This window comes from Vespa crabro, chromosome 1, assembly GCF_910589235.1.
Source record: "Vespa crabro chromosome 1, iyVesCrab1.2, whole genome shotgun sequence".
NCBI lineage: Eukaryota > Metazoa > Arthropoda > Insecta > Hymenoptera > Vespidae > Vespa > Vespa crabro.
Genome location: NC_060955.1, coordinates 24,083,896 through 24,096,665, shown reverse-complemented (window position 1 = coordinate 24,096,665; position 12,770 = coordinate 24,083,896). Strand labels below are relative to the sequence as shown.

The 12,770-nt window shown below is 37.5% G+C and overlaps 1 protein-coding gene across 8 annotated transcripts in view; it reads left to right on the top strand.

Annotated features, from left to right (window-relative positions):
- LOC124422622 (octopamine receptor Oamb) overlaps positions 1-12,770 on the top strand; it is a 51,460-nt gene that overhangs the window by 20,031 nt on the left and 18,659 nt on the right. The window contains exon 1 of one of the 8 annotated variants that reach the window (XM_046959412.1): positions 2,967-3,037. The exons of the other annotated variants lie outside the window; for them this stretch is intronic. The gene's annotated coding sequence lies outside the window, so the exon portion shown is untranslated. Of the gene's footprint in view, positions 1-2,966; positions 3,038-12,770 lie in introns of those variants that run through there. 8 annotated transcript variants of the gene reach the window in all.

The following is a 12,770-nucleotide window of genomic DNA, read 5'->3' as shown; positions in this document are numbered from 1 at the left end:
CGTTTATTCAGCGCCATAATAATATCCTAGATAAAAATGTCAGTGGATATACGGGTATGTGAACAGACACGCGGAAATGTTTACGCATATATGTAGATATTTATATTTATATGTAAAAGAACTCTAATTTCGACTCACTTTTCCCAGTCGCTTACGCTTCCACCACAAGCATAACAGTCGTCTAGAATCATTCATTTTTAATAAGAATAATAAATGTTTTACGAGCGTAACTCATTTAAGTACTTAGGTGTAATGCAACGAGAGCCAGCATTTATTTTTTAGCCAAATGTCAGGCGAGTGATCTCGTTTATGCTCGAGGCGGTAGAACAAATGTGTCTTTTCCTCGTGCTTCTTCACCGAAGCTAACCTGTCCCATGGTAACGCTTAATCGTGATGCTCGAAAACACGTGTCTCCTCGGCACCAAGTTAAAGAGAGCTATTTTGTATCGTAGCTGGTAGTTGGACCTTTGAGGGTAACGAATTTTCTTTACCTTTTTTCTTTTCTTTTTTCTTTTTTTCCTTCGTCACCCTGTCGCCTTTTATCCTTCTTCATTTTTATTTTTCCACATACCTGCTTTCTTTAGGACGGGAAAATAACAAAAGGCGATAAAAACAAATACGGGATCGTCTAGACGAGTCAGTAATTATTTTTTTATTCGTTTATCGCTAAGAGGAAGGAAAAGGGGGATGATCAGTGGGAACGAGAAAACTTGATGATGAAAAGAAAAAACTTTTCTCTACGAGTCTCTTTATTCTACCTTGAGAGAGAGAGAGAGAGAGAGAGAGAGAGAGAGAGAGAGAGAGAGAGAGAGAGAGAGAGAGAGAGAGAGAGAGATAGAAGGCAAGACCCAATTGAAAACATAAATCAAACTCGCTTATTTATAAACTTATACGTTTACTTTGAAGAGGGAGTATCAAAAGGAGGGTTAAAAAGCAGGACGCAGAAAAAAAATATGACGATGACATAGACTTTCTTTCCGTTTACCAAAGACATCCTTTGCGATCTGAGTGTACATAACCAATGTACATAGATGCACATGCACGCGATTCAAGTATATCAGAGACTGACGTTCTAGCAAAGCGATGACTCGTTTCGATCGACATCAGAGAAGAATTTCGAAATATACGTCCCAATATCGACAGGAGCATTAGAAAGATCGCTTAATATTATTGCGTTTTTTTCTCGCCTCGTTATTAGTGCGCGAAAGTCGACAATAGTTTTCCAATAAACAAGAGTAAATGTTTGGTCGTTTTTCCCACGGGCGACTGACTAAGCTCGTATACGCGGGACAAATGTATTGCCACCGGCGGAGACAGAGGTACTGCTTGATTACGCACGCGAAATACTCTCGCGAGTATCGCCCAACACCGCCAGCCTAGTATCACCGATACGTGTAAAGTTTCTACGTGCGGATTCTGCAGTTGCAACGTTTTGTCAGCTGCGACCTCTTCCTCTTTTCCTGTATCTCGACCTCGCCGCGCTCCATATTTCTTCTTTCTTATTTCTCTTTTACGAGAATTGTATGTAGAGAGAGAGAGAGAGAGAGAGAGAGCTTGGATGGGATTGCGGGAACGTTGAAAAGAGCAAACAGGATCGACTATCCCTCGGGCGAGTGTTCAACGTTGAAAGTACTGCGTGAATATGTAGCTATATTCCTTCGATATTTCTGCTAAACGATTTTCACATCTGTTCGACCTTTCGGTTTACTAGACCATTCCTATTTCTTTTCTTTAAAAATGGATAAAACTTAAACGTTAAAGAATGATTTTATTGAAAATCCCAACCAAAATGTATTCGAGGGGTATCGACCATTATGTATAAATACGCAGGTAGGTTACTACATATGTATGTTAATTGAGTCGAACAGGAAAGAACATAAATAAAACGGCGAGCGATATAAAATTTGTTTTAACGTTATTTTTCATTTGATATATATATACCATTTTGTTAGAAACACTTGTCATTGTTGTTTCTCTTGTCTCGGTTTCTCTTTCAGCGCAGCGTAGTTCAATCGATTATCACGTCTAACGCTGATAATCAATTGCGAGCGTGCAAACATTTATATAGCTTTTGGTCTTCTTTAAAAGCTTATCGCTTATGCCAAAGAGAATGTTCTCTCTCTCTCTCTCTCTCTCTCTCTCTCGCACTCTCTGTAGCTTGTTTCAGGAAGCACGTATTCGATTTTTATTTATTTTCCTTTCATTTTTTTCTTCAACAATGACACGTTGTTTCCGTTGAAATAAAAGATTTGAATTTATTTACATGAAAAAGAATTGATAGGGTGGTATATATAATGCTCATGTTACAATATTATATTTTTATTAAATCGTATAAATATCGTTTTTTCTTCTCTCTCTCTCTCTCTCTCTCTCTTGTTTTTTTTCTTTTTTCTTTTTCTTTTAAATATTTCATCGGTGTAACGGTATAACAGTATCTATATAAAAGAAGAGAGAAAGTTGGAGTTTTGTTCGATGGGAATCGATCGTCGCGCGTTGGGATTAGTCCGTATTAAAAGTTCACCTTTCGTAATTGAACGTTCTATTTAATTATTGATGCAAAATCTAACGGATCTCAATCGAGAAATCGAGGCGGACACGTGGTGTCTTCGTAATATAAAAATTTTTTTTATTCACTTCACCTATCGGACCAATTTTCTTTCTTGCGTCTTTGGTTAAAAACGACAAATATTTATAATTAATGCTTGAGTAATTACCGATGAGAGAAATAAATATATATAAGAAAAAGAAAAAAACGATTCGATAAGTCCTATTCAAAGTTTCTTATAAATAAACGTCTCTCGGCAATTTTCCAGTCAGGACAAGTTTCTTCTCCCGTCTTCTTCGTTGTCAGCGAAAGATTGCGAATGGCGGTAAAATGCAGCGCGCAACCGGAATAAAAGGGAATCTGCGATTGGCATCGCTGTCTGAGAATTGGAAGAGAGAGAGAGAGAGAGAGAGAGAGAGAGAGAGAGAGAGAGAGAGAGGAACGCTCGAAGGACTTGAGCAACGATCGAGGACGTCGGAATTAAAAATGGAAGTAAGATCGATTTCAACTAGCAATTATTTTCTTATTCTTTATGTAAAAAATTCCGATAAAAATAATTTATTTTTCATCAATAAGTTTTATTGTGCCGGCTAGTCGAACGATTATAATTCGTGATACGTTGTAACAATCCGTTATGACCGATATTTATGAAATGAGTAAATCGCGGTTTAAATATTTATTCGATAAGTAAATGTTGCAAACGTAACTGAGCGAATCGAAAATGAAATTCATTTTCTTTGTCTTATTTTATTTATTTCGTTACTTTTAGCAGAACATCCGAAAGATTCGATCGATTTTTCTTTTTATTCTGGTCGTCGTCGTCGTCGTCGTCGTCGTCGTCGTTGGCGTGCAACCGAGCGAGAATAGATTTATATAAATTGCCGTTAACGTCGAGGCTCTCGTCTTTGACGAGAAAGTAGCACCGTGTTTTCTTGAAATTCGTTTTGAGGGTATATAATAACAAGGCGCTAGTCCTATCTTTTTCTTTTTCTTATTCCTCTTCTTCTTCCCTATTTCTTTTCTTCGAAGCGAGAGCTTCTCTTTATCTCTTCTTGTTACCATTATTATCGTTATCACAGTCATTGTGATGTTCCGCCTAATTTCAACCTATCGTCGATGCGTAGTACCTTTACCTTATCTTTCCTTTTTTCTTCTTTCTCTCTCTTTTCTTATTCCTTTTTTTTTTTTATTTTTTTTTTTGTTTACCGGTATTCGCGAAACTTTCTTTTTTCCGAAACTTACTTTTTTGAATTTAATTGAAACATTCTTTGAAAAATGATTTCTCCTTAAGATACAAGAATTTCATCTGGAGTTGTTTCTTTGTACAAGAAACGAATTTGTAGAGGGAAGGAAAGAGAGAGAGAGAGAACGGGAGGGAGAGATAAAGAAATATATAGTATGGATATATTTATTTAGTATATACATAATGCACGGTTTCTGTAGTTTATCAACGTGGCTGGAAATGTTCGTAAAGATAAAGTGAAAATGAGGAAGAAAGAGGGATGCGATGCACGAAAAACGAAAGCTTCCGAACGACGAAAGCGTGTAACGGTTGTACGAGAATCATAAAGAGAGCTTCCGTTTATTTCATTCCCATGGACGCAGTGCATTTTTTCGTCTGTTCTTTTCTCTTTCTCTCTCTCTCTCTTTTTTCGGAGATGCCGAGAAAAACGACGGCATCCAGAATCCAGTTTTCACCAGGCGAAGCACGTATGAAACTCGGCAAGTCTCAGCAAGGGGATAAAAATTCCGATCGTCCATCCGATGCAATAAATTGCAATTCGGTAGTCCCAGGCGGTGCTTTCGCAATCGTTTTGCGAGAAATTCCCGGTTCTCGTTTGTGATTCACACATTCGCAACTTTGCAATGCAGATTTATAGAATACTACAAATTTTCATATATAATCATATTTTTTTTCCTTTCTTTCTCTTTTTTCTTTTTTTCTTTTCTTTTTTTTTTTTTTTATATAACTTTATATTACGATTCTTGAATTCGCAAAGGAATTTTGTTCCCAGGGAAATGCCGTCATGATAATAAGCTAAACGTATTTTTGTATTTTTATTTATTTATTATTTTTTTTAATTACGAATATTTTGAAGTATGTAAAGCGATTGAAATTAATTACGCGATACTCATATTTTGTCACCGTACATAGAGTTATCTCGTTCTGTTTTAACTTTAATTCCCATTTTATCGATTATAATATAAAAGGAAACTACATCGACATCTTGGTCAGGTGCGCTGTAGTCCATTCCTCATTTTTTTTCCTCGTTCCATCGTGAACTCGCAAACGGATTATTTCGTCTTTCTGAAAGGAATATCTTGTAATACTGGCATATCGTAAACGAGATATTTGAGAGAAAGTATTATTACGAGATCGTGTACCCGTCCAAGAGGATTTTAAAATCTCTATGCAAAACTAGGAAGATTTTGCGACCGCGAGTGAGAAAGAGAGAGAGAGAGAGAGAGAGAGAGAGAGAAAAGAACCTTTTTCTATATCATTTTCTTTTTTTGCTTTTATTGCATCAAGTAGAAATCCATCTGTGGGTTTTGCGCGCGTGCGTTACTGTCTCATCTTTTTTCTCCTCGACGAATTGTCTTTAACTCGGGAAAAACAATGAAAGTTAAGAAAAGTGATAATAATCCGATAAGTCCTCGGAATTATACCGTTCTCTCTCTCTCTTGCTCTCTTCATTTCGCCCTCATTGTAGTCATTAACTTTCTCTCTTCTTCTCTTTCGTCTCATCACCAGGCCAACCGTGTCGTTCGTTCTGTCTCTCTCGACGACTAATCGATAGTTCGCACCAATTTAGCCAACGGCGTACTCGCGGACAATTATGTCCCTTGTATCGTGGCTTGTTTCTAACCGCTTTGAATTGTCCAAAGGGAATAGACTGACATAAGAGAGACAAAGAGGGATATATATATTTTATATATATATATATATATATATATATATATATATATAGAGAGAGAGAAACGGAAACGGAGAACAGGCAGAGATAAAGGAGAGATAGTTGCTGGCTCAGAAGACACAAATCTCTGGGACGATACCCGAGCCGTTCATCAAATATGATCTTATCTTGAAACTTGCATCGAACGTCTTACATTTCGATTCTAATTTGTAACTCCTCTCGATAGAAGACAATTTGATTCGATAACGTGCTTTGAAATCGTTCTAATCCATAAGAACGATAACAATACGTTTGTGTGGTCTTTTCGAAAAAAAGAAATAATATCGAAATACGTATCCGCAATCATATACAAAATTCACTGTTGTACTGTAGATTTCAAATGACGTTCTACTAAATAATGGTTGAAAGTAAGAATATTGTGAGGCAGGGAGATAGGTAGGTGGGCAGACAAGTGGATTTGCCACGTCATGAGGATGGGGGAGTTTGAAGCTCAAGGGTGCTTAGCACGCGACTTTGCAAGGCCAAGACGATGGAAGGTCATTTTATAAGCAATTAGTTCCTTCCCTCTCTTTCATTGAGAAATTGCTTACGAAAGCTTTAAGACGACGTCATCGAAAAGTTCGATCCTAAAGTGATGATTATTTTTCTTATTCCCATAAACACAAAAGACGATCTATTTCGTAACTTTCTAATGTTTCCGGTTGACTTGCCTTCCTGCCGTCGAAGAGACACGAACGAAGAGTACTCAGTTTGCTAGCACGCTAAAGGATTATCCTTCTTGTAGTCCGTGGGATCCGATTTTAATGAAAGCTTTTCACGGTAAGTCTTTCGACGTTACGGACTCATCCTTACCGATCGGCGATGTTCTCTATCTCATTCATTCGTTCTCTTCCTCTCTCTTCTCGCAGACTGTAGGAAGAGCGATAAAGAAAAAAAGGAAAAAATAGTACGAAGGAAGGAAAAGAAATTAATTGCTCGTAAAGTTTCTACCCTTCGTGAAACTAGCAAAATGCTTTAACGTTCGTGCTCATTACTTTATCTCCCGTAATGACCCTGTTCAAAGGGACAAAAAGAGAGATAGAGAGAGAGAATGTATGGATATTCACGAATCTCTTTCAGATCTTCTTGTTACGTACAATTTCTTTGGTCTACTACGAAAGTAGTCATTCGTGCGATCCACTTTTCTTTCCAGATGATTTGCACGAAAACGGATTGCCGTTTTTAAATCGCAAGGTAATAACGATAAGGTAATTAGTCAAATGTCGTTGTATCGTCGTTGAACGTTTTAGGGGAGAGGAAGAGGACGGAGATGAAGTGTCGTTCAAATAAAACTGAATATCGCTGAACAGAGGATCCCAAAGTAATTAAGCTGCTTATGCATTTTGATTATGCGTTATACGCGCGTACGATACGTGAGTATATAATTGATGAGAAGATAATGATCGTTTTGTCAATTAACACGTAAAAATTTCGATGTATATTTACGCGTGCGCTCGATGGACGTACGAAAAAGTTTTTCGACGAAAATCTTTTTTTCAATCCGTTATTTTCCATTTCACTCAGATTCAGTAGGAATTTTTCTTTATAAAATATCATGCCGAATTAGAAATTGAAGAAAAGCTGAATTAGCGTGAAAGAGATAATCAATGTAAATTCGCAGAGATAGACGGTGGGTTCGCCTTCGCAAACGTAGCCAAGATGCGATCAAACACTGTAATTTGTTGGAAATAACGCGACCGAAGCAGGCGAATTTGTCGTTGTTTGCCGTGTAAGCGCCGCATCCGGTGCCGATTGGGAAGGGGGGAATGGTCGGGGGTTTTGTCATTAGGCTAATTATTAATGCTACGGGGGACGACCTCGGACGAAACTGCAGCTAACAGAAACGTTCAGTCTCGTACGTTGCGGCTTAATTCCGTCGACATTCGTGCAAATATACGATTATACACCTACCGTTGACATTCTTCTCTCTTCGAAAAGATTCCTTTTAACGATTATCTAATCGAATATCCTACGCGAATAAATTTGATCAAAATTTTAATTAAACCTTTTCGAATTTGCTTCTTGTCCTTTCCCTTTTTTTCTTCTTTTATACAAGACCTTTATCTATGGAACAAAAGAATTTAAAAATCATTTAGAAATAATTCCCTCTCTCTCTCTCTCTCTCTCTCTTCTTTTATTACCGCTTTTTTATTTATTTATTTATTCTTAATCTTTTTTTTTTTCATTTATACTTATTATAATACGATCATATTTTTAATATTTAGTCCCATCGAAAAGATACCGCTTTTATTTTTTTTTTGTCTTCTTTTTTGAGAGAGTAAAAGTTCAAGTATATCTATATATGTATATGTGTTTATGTTTAAATGTACGTCGCACAGGGAAAAGCAAAAAAAGGGAAACGGCTTGATTTTTCGTTTTATTTTTCGACAAATTCTATCTTGTTTTTTTCCTCTCTACTAATTCATTTATATTCGTTCCCGAATTAGCCGTTGGCCATAGACGATTCCTAGCTTTTATAGCCCTTTTAAAATCGATGGATGCATTTTTCTCTTTTCTTCTTCGAGTATTTATTACGTAATTCGTGATTTTTTTGGCAAGTAGATCGACGAATTTATTTTCACAAAGGAAAAACAGATAACGCGTGACACAATGTACGTGTAGAAAAATTCTACCAGTAATCAATCTAAACTTCACATTTTTAGCTTCATTTGTTCTGGGGTCTTTTTTTTCTTTTCTTTTCTTTATTTTTCTTTTCTTCTTTTTCCTCTTTCCTTTTTATTCCTTCCACGTCGGTTAGTAATTTTCGAGTGTGAATCGTTAGTCGAAAGGGCCTCGAACTTCTGATAGAACACGAAAGTCTGTGGCCAAAGGCTAACCGAAGGATTGAGTTTCGTGGTAAAAGATAGACAAGATGGAGTGGGAAGAGGAGAGAAGAGAAGAGGGAAAAAGACCGAGAGAGAGAGAGAGAGAGAGAGAGATGGTTTCTTTCAGTAGAAGGAGCATTGTTTCGTGCACAAAGCAGACATTGGTGGGGTGCACCCGAGCTGACTAGAGAGATGCCTAGAGGACTCTATTGTTCTACTGGCGTATCACGCAGAGGATATTCCTGCTGCCTTTCAAAAATCGTACCTAGAAACACCCTAGATATTGCTATCAGCTACGTCGAACAAGTCGTCTCTTCGAAAACTTTTGTAATTTTTTGTTTCCCCTTTTTTTTCTCTTTCTTTTTTTCGTATTTTATTTCTCCCTCCCTCCCTCCAATCCTTCGTTTCTACCGAATAAACATTTGCTACCTCGAAATCCATCTTGGATTGTTTATTTAACATCACGAAGTAATCTGTTTCTTGAAAGAAGCGACAAGTTTTGTTCTGGGATTAGAACGTTTAGCGGAAAAGGAGGGTGGCTTTGTGTGGGTCTGTGTCGGTGTGAAAGAGAGAGAGAGAGAGAGAGAGAGTAAGGAGACTCTTCTTGTTCGAGCGACAAAGTTCGATTCGCTCGGCTTAAATCGTGGATTATCCCGAGTTCATGGATTATGAAATCGCATCGAAGCTTTAATTAACGTGACCATTTGCATGTAGAATCTCACGATCGATGGCTAGTAGATTATCTAATTGTGAACATTTCCACGCAGATTAATGCCGAGATGTTATGCGCTATGACAAAATACGAGTATATGTATTCATGACATGTGTGCGTATATATATATATATATATATATATATATATATATATATATATATATATATATATATATAGACATACTACTTGACCCGAATACGTACTTTATGCATATATACATATATCGAAGATATCTATCCAGCTCTGTCTTTTTCATTTCTCTCTCTCTCTCTCTCTCTCCTCTCTCTCTCTTTCTTTTTCACAACGTCTCCCCGACATCTTATGAATATCTTAAAAGAATACGTTTGTATCCACAGATCCGAGTATCACGTTTATTTCTTTTTCTTAGACCCTCTTCAATCAGTCGGCAATACGTAAGAATGAATATTTAAGATAAAACTTAGCTGTTTTCGTCGCACACGTACTTCAGTCTGAAAGGTGGAAGAAGAGGGAAAGAAAGGAAGAATAAGGAAAAGGACAATCCGATGGTATATAGGATCGATCGATGATTCAAAGAGAGAACACCTTTTCATAGGTTTATAAACGTCCAAGATAGAAATGCATCATGAAATGTTAATCGAGGTAGGCGACGAACAATTTCGTAATTTTATCACCTCAATGATCCGCGATTCTTCTCTCTCTCTCTCTCTCTCTCTCTCTCTCTCTCTCTCTCTCTCTCTCTTTTCGTTAACAGCCTTCGTTCGATTCTAGGGCGATCCTGCTGATATTATTTATTTAAGTTGGAGAAGTAAATTCGATATAACTTTTTTAACTGCCTCCCACTAATTCGATATATCCATTTTCGAAATAGACTCGAACGGGATAAATGAGGTAAAATCCTGTGTTCTGTATATGAAGCCGATTAAATCGTCGTTGACCTTTTCGATTGTTAAAAGATCAACGCCCACGTTAGGAATTAAAAATGAATTTTCATGGGATAACGAGGTCCGTGCTATCCTTCATTCTATCTCCCTCCCTTCCATAAGTTTCCCTTACGCGATACGATCTTGGGTCTTTCGGATTTCACATTAAACTTCGAAAATAATAATTTTACGCCATTCCGTGCCCTTATACCCGCCTACGCTAACCAGCCTATATACGTGGGCGAATTTTCCGTGATTACTCACGACGCTTCTTCTTCCCTTCTTGTAGTCCCTTTAATTCGGATCCCATCTTTTTCCTGACCAAAAGTTCACGAATCATAACTCGATTTTCCAATTTTATTGAACTTCAAGTTCCTCGGAGTAATTTGGAAACTCCTTTCTTTTCTCTTTTTTTCAAATCATCGAACGAACGTTCGTCACCCTTCCGATATTAGTTAGTTATTCCTTCTTTTTATCCTTCTCCCTTTCCCGCTCCTCGAACAAACTTTCAACCTGAAACGACTTTTCTTACAAATTTCAAATTTCAAGGGCTCACCAATTACTATTTTATCATGTTATAGGTACTTACATTATGTATAAATGGCCTCGTAGATTTTTAAATCGGTGACGATAATCGCTTCGAACGAAACACATTTGTCCGAGCAATTAGCCGACGTCGATGCACCTTCACCACGAAATCCAAATTTATTAGCGCACTTTCCGTCATCCTCTCTTTTACCTATGCATCCATTTAAACGATGTGATTATGTTCCGTTCATTCCCACCTTTCCTCCTTCTTCTCCTTCTGATAGATTTTATCGAGAAAATATACATTTTGTTATTTCAGAATTAATGGAAAATCTTCAATAAATGAAAGAGACCGTTAATATTATATGTATATCTATTTAAATCATTAACGCGATACCATCGGAAGAAAAAAAGAAAGAAGAAGGAAAAAGGACAAAAAGGAGGCCGGAGAAACGAGAGAGATAGTAAGAGAAAATTAATATTTATCCACAAATACGTAGGTTCTTCGCGATGCTGGTAATTGTCGAGAAGGTACTAAAGTGTGAGGGCAGAGAATACGGGAGTGGGAAGGAAGGGGCAAAGGGGCACGTTCAACCGACTGAATGTCAATGAGGCTTATTAAAGTCGGTAACACGCTGACTGTGCAGATTGCACTCACTGTGTGCAACCAGTGAAATATTATGCAGGCACGCGCTCCGCCGAATGGAAAAGGAAAATATATTGGGAGGAAGAAATTCTATAAATTGCGATATCATTGCAGTCACATGAATATCTTTCAAATGTATATGTATGTGGATGGTACAAAAGGATTATGAAATTTAAGGAAAAGAAAAAAATTATTGCGATTGATTCACTCGTAAGCCCATTTGGAATATTGCAATGTGCAATCGTTTTTTTTTTTTTTTCTATTTCTTTTTTTATTTCTTTTTTCTTTTTTTTTTCTACATCTCGCGAAATGAAATACAATTCGTCGTGATCGAAAAATGCGTTGGGAAACACATTTATATTTCGATAACCAGATACGAGAAGCATAAACGGTACGAAAAGGTTTTCCTCTTAGAGCTGCGTAAAATTTTGATCGTAAAACACGTACTCTTTTTTTCTCTCCTACGTAGAAATTTGAAGACGTTCGACATAAGTCGAAGTATTCACTCGAACGGCGCGTCAGCTAACGTCGATGGCAGCTAAAATGGCAGGAGTCAGGAGCCTTTTTGCACCTCCTTGCAATTCAATTTCTGTCGATCTCCGTTTACTCTTTGCTTCGCCTCCGTTCTTCTTTCTCTCTCTCTCTCTTACTTTCATAGTGCGGCCAATCAAAGACGGCGAAAGACGAAAGAGGGAAAATCGAAGCAAGTTCTCGTCGTAGAAATCAGTTTGAATATCAGTACGAAACCCGATATAATTAAATCAATCCTCCCGAAACTTTGCGAACCGAGCGTCAGAGCAGAGAAGTTGCTTTTTGTTTATCCTTTTTCTTTTGCTCTTTCGTACTATTGGCTTACTCTAATCTTGATTACGACGCTTTCGTAAGAGATCGCCGTGTCTAACGGTAGAAAAAAAAAAAGAAAAAAAAAGAAAACATTTGCAATTTGCAGTTAGTTGAACTTGGCAGTCGAAATTAATTGCATAGATTAATTATAAATCATTAGTTTAAAAGTATCCATGCGTAAGACAAGAGCGTTGAGAGATTTTTCGCGTCATTAATTTTTGTAATTTTCATGCTGACTGGTTGAAACATATAAGAGGTATTTTGGAAACTTCAGCTAAGGAGAAATATCGAGCGCTTTGAGTCGTTGGACGAGCATACGAGTAACATAGCTAAGACAATTCGATTTCGTGGAACATCATAGGTTATCGATGTACGATATTCCTATATGTATGTGTGTGTGTGTGTGTGTGTGTCTCCTGTGTTGGTTCTCGAATTGAAACGCACTTTAGGCTTTGTCTACGATTCAATTAACCCAATTGACTGAAGTTAGAAGGGGTAGTTTTCTCTCTGTCCTTCTCTTTCTGTCAGAATACAAGCAATACGAGCGTCAATATTTGTCACCGAACTATATAGTAGTAACGAAAAGAGAAGAGAGAGAGAGAGAGAGAGAGAGAGAGAGAAATAGCTCTGGATTGCGGATGCGAACGCACGTACGCATACATACACTGGAATAGAGTTACAAGTGGTCCGTTTTAGGCGCACGAATTCGTGAGAATCGGCCGAGGTGATGACCCCGCCCGTCGATCGGTTAGTAATTAAATCAATCCCTATAGAGAAATCCACACCTTCGCGAGACAATGTATGTGCCGAAG